Source organism: Calidris pugnax, unplaced genomic scaffold (genome assembly GCF_001431845.1).
Source record: "Calidris pugnax isolate Ruff unplaced genomic scaffold, ASM143184v1 scaffold20, whole genome shotgun sequence".
Lineage (NCBI taxonomy): Eukaryota > Metazoa > Chordata > Aves > Charadriiformes > Scolopacidae > Calidris > Calidris pugnax.
Genome location: NW_015094510.1, coordinates 2,491,640 through 2,504,482, shown reverse-complemented (window position 1 = coordinate 2,504,482; position 12,843 = coordinate 2,491,640). Strand labels below are relative to the sequence as shown.

General features: G+C 35.7%; 1 protein-coding gene across 1 annotated transcript in view; it reads right to left on the bottom strand.

The window, feature by feature from the left end:
• Positions 1 to 12,843, bottom strand: part of DACH1 (dachshund family transcription factor 1) — a 248,232-nt gene that overhangs the window by 121,232 nt on the left and 114,157 nt on the right. The window lies entirely within an intron of this gene.

The following is a 12,843-nucleotide window of genomic DNA, read 5'->3' as shown; positions in this document are numbered from 1 at the left end:
CACTCATTATTTACCATATACAATCAATAATCAAAGTTTGAATATATTAATGAATATGTATATATGCATGCATTCTCAGCAGTATTAATATACACATCAGCAACACATTATTGCTTCCTTTTCCGTATAGGACACAATTTCACCCTCCTGACTTTGAAAGATTCTATTATTTTCATGGGAATCTCTCTTGATAAGGACTTCAGGATAGCAGCAGTCGAGATCTATTTAGTCTATACTCAATTTCTATTTAGCATCAGGGATTACAGTGAAGTGTGTATTTCTGAATGTTTTTCTATATACATCTTGCTACTTAATGAACAATGGGACCTGAAAAACAATGTGCCTAATACCACCTCCTTCCTTCAGTAGAAATGGGATTAGAGCTTTAGTCTTGACATTTTTTAACATCGTTTTCATGGGATGACAAAAGCACAAAAGTTGGTTGAATTCCAATTTAATTTCTCTAGATCTATTAAAAACCTGATTGTAAAAGCTGCACAACATAGTTTATAATGAAAAATATGCCATTATTGCCATGATTTTCTTTCCCCAGTTACTTCATGAAGACAGTTAAGGCTCAATATAAATTCTAACTCATTAGCTCAATACTGTCTCAATCCCAGTGTAAATTGTTCAGAAGTAGGTAATGAAAATTCAGTCCAAACTCTCCCGCAATCAAACAAAGCAATTTTATGAAACAATGAAAAGATTCAATTATATGAGATACTTTTATTATTTTACAAGAAATTGTCGCAACCTTTATGCGGTGTACATAGTTGAGTGGTTAATACGTTATTTGAATCTCATCATCTCTGATAAGTGAACATGTTTTCTTGTATTTTGAGAACTCAGAGACTCTCAAAAAACCATGAACTTCCTTTCAAACACACACGTAATTGAAGGAGCTAAATCTTAGCTCGACAAATAATTTTTTTCCTTCTAATTTTCTTTTCTCTAATTTTATGCTTTTTGCCACTGTGACATATACATTTCGCTCATTCTGAATATTTATCCATTAAAAACTACTACCCTGGATATGAGAGCTAAACACAAAAAGTTCATCTCACTTCTTTCTAGCCAACATGTAGGTCTTGATGCAGATTCAATAAAGGAAGACAGGTAGTTCCAAACGGTCATTCATCCCATGTTTAGGGCACGTGTCCATAAACCAGCAAAGCTTTTTTCCTGGTACTTAGGGATTCATTAAAAAGCAACCACCAAAAATCTCAATGTCAAGTCCCAAGCAAGAACAAGCCCCACCTTAACTTTTGCATCCGTTGAGAAAAGCTGAAGAGAGAACTTTGTTCTGGCAGACCTTGCAAGTGGAGCACACACCGCTCTAGTTCCATGCTCAGTGTGGTACTCCCTCTCTTCCTGTGGTTAATGGGAAGGCAGCAAAGGCCGGCCACGCTGGCCAGTCGAGTGCAAGTGTGATTGCCCTGTGATTCAGATGAAGTCAGCCCTGCCTGGTGATCGGGTAATGCCCAAATGAAACAGAGAGGGAAATACCGCAAGAGACAAATGGAATGAACGGCCTCTGGGCATGCCTTCATCTGTACAGTAACTGCAGAAGAAGCTTTTACAAATGGCTTAGACTTCGATGGCTTAAGTAAGATGAATCTGGGCCAGAATGTCTTGGGTTTTTTAGTTATAAACGCTCCTCTTCACCATACACTGAAGTTTCTTTTGTGGACATTTATGTTTTGTGCTTTATAAACAACAGAGATAGAAAAGGCTACATTTGTAAAATGTATTTCTGACTTGGAGCAAAATTCTCTAATTTACATGTAAAGTTCTAATATTCTTAACAAGGTCACTGTCTTACAAATCCTTTAAGCTTATTGTTTTGTACTTTCCCATCAAAGCATGATGACATACATATGCCATATATGTATATAAAAATATATATATTAGTAATTAAATGAATATAAGCAAGGAAGATCTTTGCATTTTCTAGGGCTGGGGAATGCCTGATAATAAGATATTTTCCCTATATATTAGCAAGACATTCTAGAGTACAGTTAATTTCATGTTACACGCTGATGTTCGATATGGAGATGGAGTTAATTCTGCTGTGACCCTTCCTAACCTGGTCACAGAATTTTGCACTGTCAGTCATAGATTGCCAATTATGGTACTGCTTATGTGGCTCAGAAATTAGAGCTTTTCTAAATCAGTACTCCCTTCTGCCTCAAAATTACAGTGTCTATTGTTTTAGAGTGATATCGAACCCAATAATAAATTGGAAGAGAGAAGACAAGCTTCAGAAAGTGAAGCATTGAGTCTAGTGTTTAGTCAGTGACAGATTCTTTAATACTTGTAGTCTGGCATCGTCTGTCAAGATTTGTTTACAAGGAAAATGATTCATAGACAGAATCTAATCTATAACATTAGAAACCACTTTCAAACTACAGGCTGTTGCACTCCTGAACACTTTAAGTGGACAGCCACAGATACAAATAGTCTTGGCCATTTGCTGTGTTTTTCTTATGTTAGTTAAGCGGAACAATTTTCCTCTTAGAGGAAACAGTCATTTTCATTAACGTCAAAGAGAAATAAGTGTTATTCCTTAGACACTACTCACCGTCTGCACAACTAAGTGCAAGCTACCAGTTCTGTCACTTTTTACATTTGATTTTGATTTAATGCGTACAGTGGTTTCAAAGAGTATTAAAAATCTGTTGCCTTCTTCCTCTTCACTTGTTGCCCTGCTGGAGGCTTATGTTTTTCCAGTTTCCATCAGTGGTTGTCAAGTCTTTGTAATAGGATTAAAAGCTTGGACACCTGATATCCCTGGGTGCTGCAGTTCACCCTCATAAAAGCTGTTTGCTTTAAATTGAGAGAAAATCAGTTTTTAGTGGCATAATTAATTAAATTATGCAAAGTGTTCCAGATTCAGCATAACACTTTCTGAAGCAGCAATTGGAAGCTCTACATTGCATTCAAACTGCATTTCAATTGATGCTGCACTAGGCTGACCATAGAGTAGCATTTTCAAGGCTTTCAAGCACAAGGGATCCAATTTTGAAATGCAGATGCTTAATGCTGAGTGCTCAAACCCCATACATGTGCACTTGAATAGCCAATTTGGTAGCCAACTAGGTATTTCATGTGCGATAGTGCTGATAGGAGCACTCAAAAATTTGAAATTGAATTTCCAAATGTAAGTACACATGCTTAAAAACTGGGCTCAGATTGTCTCACATTTACTCATCACAGACAACCTGATGGAACCAAAATGACAGTACATTTTCATAATTTAAAAGGCTGACTACAGAATTCGGTGTTTTCCCCATGACTAACATTTCAGCACATATTTTCCATAATGTGAGTTACCTTCTCCCATAATCAGCGGTTACACAACAAACCATTATTTGTACAATGAAGTGGGCCTGTAAAAGCCTGATGCCTGGATTATTTGTATTCATTAGTAGCACAATTAGGTAGCTAAGGATGGTAATAATAAATGAAAACGATTCTGAACTGGAAGGTAATGCAGCCAAGAACAAGAAAATGAAGCAGAAAACTAGACTGTACAATGACAGCCTTGCAAACAAACTCTGATTTAAACATACCAGAGTAATTTTTGCAATCACATCTCTTATTTGCTTAGTCCTTTTCCTTTCTCATTCTGTGCTCAGTGAAATTCAGTTTGCCTAAATTTAGGTTCCCACAATGTGAGCGGAGAAGTTTAGTTCCCCTGCTAGTCAACAGGTACCTAGCCAACAGGGTCTGGAGAACTTTGGACCTCCTTCTGTGAGAGACAGACCTATCTTTGGTCAGCTGAATTTGAATCTCCTGGGTCCAGGGATGACAGTGACCCTTTTCCCAGGATCAACTGCCTAAAGACACACCACGTGAGATGGCCTAAATAATTTGAGACATGTCTTACAGGGTTGGCGAGTCCAATGCAGCACCTGCAGGAGCCCCCATGACTATCTGGAGATGGAGATCAGGCTGGACACTCGAGGGTATCTAGGATAGTAGCACATTCTTATGTCTAGGTATCTAAACCAAACCCTTCTTAATTATTAGTGGAATTCAGAAATTAAAATTAGGTTATCTGCCAGACCCTCAGGTTTTCCCTTCCCTTTCCTTTCATGTGTAAAAGTTGGATATTTTACGGCATCCCAGACAACACTTCAAGTCTGTCTGTAGGCAAGTGAATCCTAGCCCTGGCTCAGGAATGGTTTCAGGTACATACATGAGCAATATCACATGGAAAAACCACAAAAGCAAGCCTGAGCTTATACTAACAACTCAAATCACTCCTTTTTTTTTTCTTTTTTCTTTTCACGTGCTCCTGATCTTCTTTCAGTCCCCTAATCTTGCTGTTATCTTCTGTGTTTGCTGAAACAATTTGTATCTCAGCAACAATTACCAAACAAAGCATCAGTATCAGCTGTGTTGGCTCATTTTTCTGAAGTGGACTATTGACTATCTAGGCTATTTATGTCCACTGGAAAGTATGCATAATCAGTGTGCTAAAAGTTGGTAATCTTAGCATCCTGACAGTGAGGAAACCTCTTCATAAAGCTGTCCAAATCAAATCCTCCTGCTTTAGACTTTAAATTACTGTAAATGTGTGATTCCCTGCTTCTAAACTTCAGTCCCCTGAAATCGGCTATAGTATTTGCCTGCAATGCACGGGTGTTGCTAGACTATATGAAAGACAGACATCTATAGATTAAGGCACTTTTGTCAGACCTCTATGTTACTGCTGTATCATTAAAAGCAAAACCACGGTTGCCATATGTAAACAGTATCTGTCTCATATTCTTGATACTTAAAAAAAAAAGTTAAAAGTATTACTACCTCTTCTGAGATCACAAAGGGATCTGGAGAGCAAGTACAATGACACAGGAAAATAATAAGTTTCCCAAGACTTCTCTGGAACACTTTGTATTCTTCTTTAGAATAGAAGTTTTAATATTTTTTTCCCCTTAAAAAGCCTTGCCTTGTTGTTTTTATGGTTATATAATCATGTTTATGCTCTTAAATAGACCATGAGCAATGTGGCCTGATAATTGAAAGTTTTTATAGTTTTCTCTAACATAAAATAAATAGGTATAGCAGCAAATTCTGCAAAAAAAACCCCAAACAAATAAGGAATATTCTTTGATAAACACTTTCCCACAGAAATATATAAAGGCGAAGCCAATAGAACCCTTGAAATCACATATGTTTTTTTCTTTGCAGACAACGGTGGCAATCTGAAAAACAGGTTTTAGCCTCAATCATGTTGACTGCTTCATTCACTGTCTTAATTTTATTGCATAGGCTTTTCTTGACAACTGTGCTTTGCACTGTAAACCAGATTTGTACCCACTTTACTCACCCTTTCCATATTTATGTTCTAATAAATAAAAACTATAGTACAAACTGGTAATTTCAAGACATAAGATGGAATCTACATGCTGAATATCAGAGCATGTGCTTAATCATGAATCAGAAAATACTGAGTTTATATGAACCAATAACTGAAATAATTTTTTTTTACAGTGACAATGAATCCCATCAAATATATGTGTTCTATTTTGTACTAATCCTTCATTATTTCACCAAAAAGATTAAAAGAGGAAAAGCTTTTATAACATTCAATTTAATGAATAATGAAACTGTCCAACATAAGTGAATGAAACTGTCGAACACAAGTGAAAGCTCAGCAACTCAGTTACTTACTGTGTAGCATTTACCTAAAAATAGATTTTCCATTTGTTTCCTTTCACAAGTTCTCCTAACTTCTCCTCATTTCATAGATAATATACAGTTTATTTTATAATGTTATATGATGTTATAATAGTGCGATTTAGTCATGTAAAAGTGAATTTGTAACATCATCAAGAAAAAAAAAAATTAGATGCAGTTGCAGGCACTGTATTCAGGAAAAAAGTAACTGGAGAACATTTTACTGTCAGGTACACCTGGGCAAATACATTAACTTCAGAACAGAATGCTAGAATTACAGCTAGTCCCTTGATGTAGAATTTTTATAATATGAAGACTAATGATCCATCACAAGTCAACCAAAATCAGCAGAAAACTACATTTTATCTCTCAACATGATGAACATCACAAATTTTTTAGTGAACACCTTGATTACACTTGTAGTGCTTGTGTATAAAAAATTCCCATGTAATTGATAATTAATATTACTATATATTGTCATTGTACGTAATTGTGTATATGGATATTTTCTGTATGCTTAAGGAACAGGAGAGGCAGAATATGCCTGGCTGAGTAGTATATAACTTTATGTTTAGAACATTTTCTGGGAAATACACATTTAAGTTGTTTTAGCATAAGATCCCCTGTTGCTTCAGTTCATAAAGAAAGAAGTTATCCTCATTCCATTTTTTGCTCCTTATAATCAGTATAATAGGCTCAGTATAATAAGCTTCATTTTTAGTACAGTGGAAAATAAAACAGACAGATCCAGAAAATTGTCTAAGGAGAAAGATGCAGGTTTGAGCTTCTGAGTGACAGCACTGTGATTCAAGCCTATGGGCAAGTGCCTAAGCTTTGCAGAAAATATGACCTTGGATGGGAGCTTGTGCTTAACATCTACACTGGTCTGACATAGGCAATTCCTCAGTAGATGTGGACCATGATTTTTGACCCTTACTACCTCTAGTCTGAGTTTTACAGTGTCTAATTCTAGATTAGCAGTGCTCAAAACCAAAAAAGCAAACCAAAGCAGTACACCATATATCTATCCAGTAAGTTTTCTCCCCCCCCCGGCCTTTTCTTTATCTTCACTACAGAATTATCTCAAATGACCCAAAGAGTTTTAAAAAATAAGAACTTAATTACTGTCCCTATAACTTAAAAAGAAAAATCCTGCAGATTTTCAAGGATACCTAAGTACAGCTGATAGTCCTGTAATAAAATAAACTAATGGAACAGAGTCGAAAATCCTCAGTAAATACACTGAAGTGCAAAGCATATGCTTAGATAAAGTGTGTGAGGTGAGAATCCTAAGTTTCTTAATGTCTTCTGTTAATAGAAAGATACATGCCATTAGTCTGACCACACTTTGCCCCACCTGTTTCAGCTGTGTTAACAATACAGAAAAACAAGAATTGCAAGATACATCGGACTTGAAGCATTCAAAGTAAAAGTGAGGAGGCCTCAGTCTGTTCAGAAAAAGATCCACCAGGGATGAAAATGCAAAGCTGGGAGGTTGACATATTGTAGGTAATCACATTTATTGATGATTTAAAAAAAAATATAACAATTGCTGAACTTAAGAGGAATATTTCAATTTCCAGCAAAAATTCTGTACAAACTCTTAACATTACATGGGCTCTAGAAGGCTGCACAGAGAATACTTTCTTAAAAATTATTCTTCGGATTTTTTTACTCATTGACAATTTTAGTCATCTTCTTAGAAAACAAGGCTAGCTTGTCAAAACCCAATCCTTATTAATAATCAGATTAATATCCAGTCTTAAGCAAATTTGGTAGCAAGGTCTCATAGTAATTACATCCCTGTGCTCTCTGGGAAAATAGCCACAAGTTGGCTGCATGAAACCCCACAAGTTTCAGATGCTCTCCGGAGCATGCAGTTGTGTTTCCCGTTCAGGGAAAAGGAGGATTTGTGTTTGCCCAGATCTTGGCTTGATGAGCAGCATGGGGCTGGACATGTCCCACCCCGGGAACGGAGGTTTCCGAATTGATGCAGTGTCTCTTCCACACTAGGCTTCCCAAACCACGCCACTGCTGCAGGAAAGCCAGAAGGCTGCACGAGCTCTGAGGCTCGTAGAGCCATCTCCTCTTCCTTTGGGAAGGAGGTGCTAACTCAAAGCTTCAGAAGGAGTTGTCTCACTCTTAAGTTGCCTGCACAGCTCTGATTCAGTGCTACCATGACCATTCTGATACAGTCTATAACTTCTTGGTCTTATATAGCCTTTTTGTAAATTTGCAGCATGTAACAGGCTCACACCTCACAGGAATCCAATAATAATAGTTATTATAATAACTATTATTATATTATATATATAATAACTATTATAATAACTATTATTATTACTGTTGTTGTTGGTTTTATTAATATTAAAAATGCCCTTTTTCTAGCTTTTAGATACCCAACTTCACCACTTCAGTGTTATTTGAACACATATGCATCTGTGTGTACATCTCTACCTTATGTCATACACACATGTAAATACCTAAATGGTACAACAAATTGTCAGCTAAAAATTTGCTGGAAAATCTCCTCTTTTCATATACTTGGCTTTGTATATGGAACATACATGCCAATCAGCTCAAAATCCAGCTTACTTGGCCTAGAAAATAAAATCATACCATGAAACATGCATCCTTCATTGAGGTTTAACACATACATTATTCTGTGTTCGATGCAGACTAAGAATCATGATTAGAGCTCAGCTGTTATACAGTACTTAATTATACGACAGTAACATCATTGTGCACTTAAGCCTTTAGGTTTTTTTCTGTATTTCCACATCCCAAGACAGATGACCGTGCCATTCTGTTACTTAGAGAAGGAAATCTTATCTAAGAGTTCATGGATCCCGAGTCTTAGTTCTGGACTGCTGAAATTGTTCCTCTGTGTGATTTATTGTTTTCTCAGGACGACAATGAAAAAAATGACAACTATTATGACTAGTAGGAGCAGTAGGAGTAATAATATGTGATAGTTAGAGCAGGTGGACAGCAGTCGTGGCCCCAAAGGGCTTACAGTATAAAAATACTATAAGAAACAGTACATATGCACAGACGACAGACTACAAGGAATTTCACTCAGTAACAAAGTTCTATATACGTATGCATATATACTATAGTTGCTTCTTACAATGCAAAAAGGATAACTTTCTCTTTGAAATTTAGTCTACCAATATTGTCCTATTTATTTACACACAGATACTCTACTCCATTCCCAACTGCTGCTCTTTTTCTGACTGGAGCCTTACCAAAATATCAAAGGTAAAACCTTAATGCAGAGGCAGGCAAAAGTATTAGACTGGATTAAGAGGGTAGGAATAGGAAAGCGATATATCTTAAACAATACATTTCTTAAATATTTTTGTCATGGGGGGGAAACTACTTTCTAATTCGTTTTGGTATTTTTGTTTCACTTTTACAATGGAAAGACATCACTATCTTTATTTGAAACAAAATATGTATTTATCTTTACTTCCAAAGAGGTCTGGATGCTGTCACCAACAGCCATCTCTAGTGGCAAAAATTTTCATCTACTGTGGAAGAGACAAAAAAGCCAAACCAGTGTTTGAGACAAAAGCATATTGTCATTAAATGATAGCATGTCATAACAATTTATTCAATATTGGCTTTAGAGTTGTCTCATTTTTTTCTGTAATAGTTCTAGGACAAGAAAGTTCTCCCAAGCTATTATACCAAGTTTTAGTACTCTGAACTATACCAACCCCACATGAATTTATAGTCATTCTCGTCATTTGAGTATCTTATATCAAACCAATTTGTGCAGAACACAGATATCTTTTAACTGTACTTTAACCCACATGTCTAACTGCCTCTTAGACAAAATTCCAAGCAAGGGATTTACTTCCAGATCCATCTTGCCTAGTGAAAATTGGGATGATAGACTCACTCCCTGGTGCGGAGAAGACATAAGCACGTCTTATTCTGGTTCCTAGCTCCATCAATCTTTCTTCACGACCAGCATTTCAGCTGGTCAGATATGAGGGATGATAGAAAACAGAGGAGACAATTGGTACATACGTAGACCAAAAAAGTACTTTTCCTTCACCCTGCCTTGACTCAATTAGTAATAATATTCTTCAGGTCAGAACTGTGGGTACAGAGTTGACAAAGATAACTTCTGTTTCCAGGTTCTCCATATTAAGCCTCTCAGGTTTAAGCCCTACAAGCAAGGAGATGTTACCATGCATTATCATTTTACATTGTCCAGCTCAGTATCTGATATTTATAGATCACCACTCTTCCTAAATTTCTCAAAGCCATATGAAAACACCTTAGCTGGTTGTCTGGATTCCATTATGGTGGCCAGACACCTGAAAGTTGCTTGAAATTGTTCTACCATACTGGAGCTGGCAGTGCATTTTATTGTGTACAATCCATCATTCCAGAGCATTATTGACTACAGAGAAGTCGACACTGCTAATTTTTAACTACCTCATGTCAGATGAGAAGGATCTGGATGTAAATCTTTGCCTAGTGTTTTCTTTAATGTTCAATGCTAGGCGTGCTGCTGAATGGCTTATTCTGAAAAACTGTTAGCTTCTATCATGAGCATTTTCTTGGTATAACCCAAGGAACCACGATGCTGTCCCTCCAAGAGCAGGTGAGAATGTTATCTCACGTCCCAGTTAAAATATTAAGAATAGGTTTCAACGTTCTCATGAATGTCTTTAAGTGCTTCTCAATGGGGCCTAAGAGGTCTCTTCCTCTGTCAAACACAAGTAATATGCATGTGCAAAGAAAAAAAATCCATGCATAATGTGTAGTCAAACTTGTTATTACTCTTAAAGTAAGAAAATATTAGTGAACTGATCCTTTGTAATACATGCTGCTTAAGTAAAGAAAAACAACATGAATTTTAAATTTAGGTCCTTTAGGAATGGACCTTGAACTAAAATATCGGACAAGGGCGAGTTGTTTTCCTGATGCTCAAGGAAAAATTATACAAAAACTGGGTCTGCTTTCGCAAGTTGTAAAAACTTTTTAATCTTGATTTACGATTTTTATGCCTTTAAAATGAACATTTTTTCAAAATTTTGTTTTTGCAAACTATCTGTCTAGCATATAGTCAATATAGATTTCTGACAAAAATAAATGTGATGACTCCCGGTTTACAGTAAAAGCTGCATTTCTCACTTTTAAATCATCAAGACATTAATATACAGACAAATCATTAACAGGCAACAATTACGCTAGAAATCAAATCCTAGAAATCAAATTTGGCCTAAGGGCCAGAATAACTTAGAGTGGTATTCCTAGAAATGGAATTATAAGTAGTACCACCTGACATTTGGCATACAAATTTGGCATAGAGCTTACATGCCCTGCAAGACGCAGAATACATAATTCCACAATTATACTCCTTAACAGGAAAACATCTACAAATGATTTTTAAATATCTTTCCCTTTAAAATATTAAGACTGAAATTCTGTTTCCACTGAAGTCAGTGAGAGTTGACTAAGGCCCAAATTTCATTCCCATTGCTTTGATGTACCAGTCTGAGCACAGCTGAGTACAAAGATACGAGTTCTAATTCAAAGTAATGCCGAGGTGTGTTACCTCCAGGGATGTATGAATGCTAAAAATTGGCTAAAAACTTTATTATCTTGTGAATAATCAATCCAGGGATAAAATACATTATTTAAATATGAGAGATATGATAACAGACTTTTTGTCCTCTTAAGTGATTCACTAAAAACGGAAATTTAAAAATCAAGACTGCCCTTAGTTTCCACAGGGATTTCTGTGCAGCCTTCAGGACTGATACTGTGTTAAAGTATTAGTACAATTTTTCAGGCAGATTACTCTGAACATAATGCTTTGAAAAATTTAAAAAAGAAGAACAGATAGCAAATGCCATTTCTTTTATAGCTACAAAATGCAAACTCCAAGTGTTTTAACCTAATGAATAAATGAGTTTGTCCTTTATGTATAAAATATAGTTTGTGTTTGTTGCACAAGTTTTTTAATAATAGATGAATTTGAGGTTTGCTTCAACATATTCAATAAAGTGTGATTAATTTGGTTTTTCAAAAATGCAAACTAGACATTACTATATTAGTCTGCAAAATGCACAGCTTGCAACATTATTGTCTCTGTGGGATCTTAAATTGAATTGTAAAATGTGTCTTATTTCCAGTTTGATTTATGTAAGAAATTTCAGTGGATAATGCCCTTTTTGAAGTTTCAGTGCTTTCTGCAAAGAAAAAATACACAACTAAAAATCATGACATAGCTTATTATAAATCACAGCAAAGTTCTATCCTTACATAATGTTCCACTTAAAAATCATATACTGATGCCACATACTATGTTCAATTCCGTGAATTAACTTTTTTTTTTGAAGTTTCGTATTATGACAGATTATATAACGCATTTTTGACATGTTCTGTGATTTTATTGCGATATTCTAAGTAATTACCAAATCTCTTTTTCTCTAAAAAAGCTTTCCTGTGCCCTGAGAATTAATCTATGATACCATTTAACTTCGCTTTTTGAAGTAAATATCACTAGATAAAAAGCCAGCTGGTTCTGAATAATGCGATACTTGAATGAATGTATTAGTGTTTGAAAATGAGAGTACAAATCTTTTAAAAAGATTAATTTCCATAAGAAAGATAGCTCACAGATCTACAAAAGAATAAATTCAAAACATAATAAACTGGCAGAAAGAGAGGTAGATTAAAGTAAAGGCAGCAGCACCTTGTTATTGCAGCTGTTGTATAGCAATGATTCTGTATCAATTACAACATTTGGTAGGTATGGGCAGCCTCTTCAAAGGTTTCAGTATAAAGCTTGAGCCTGGAATACACAGTACACCCTACGTAATAACTTGAGTGATTAATTTTTTTTCTTAACAGGACATAACTTTTGTTCCTAACAATTGAGTCTCGGGGAAGAGTTACAAAGACGCTTCTGACTTCAATGTGAAAAGCTAACATCAGTTTTGGTTTTTATTAAAGATTTGGATATGAATTTATCTTTATCGTGAAAAGAGCTTGCCTTTATCACCACACACAAACGCTGACATCAGCATGTAAACTGACTTTTGTTGTCCTATGGACTTTATTTTCAATATCCTGTTTCAAAATATGTTTCCTTGAATGGGTCTAGGATTCTGTTCACACAATTACTTT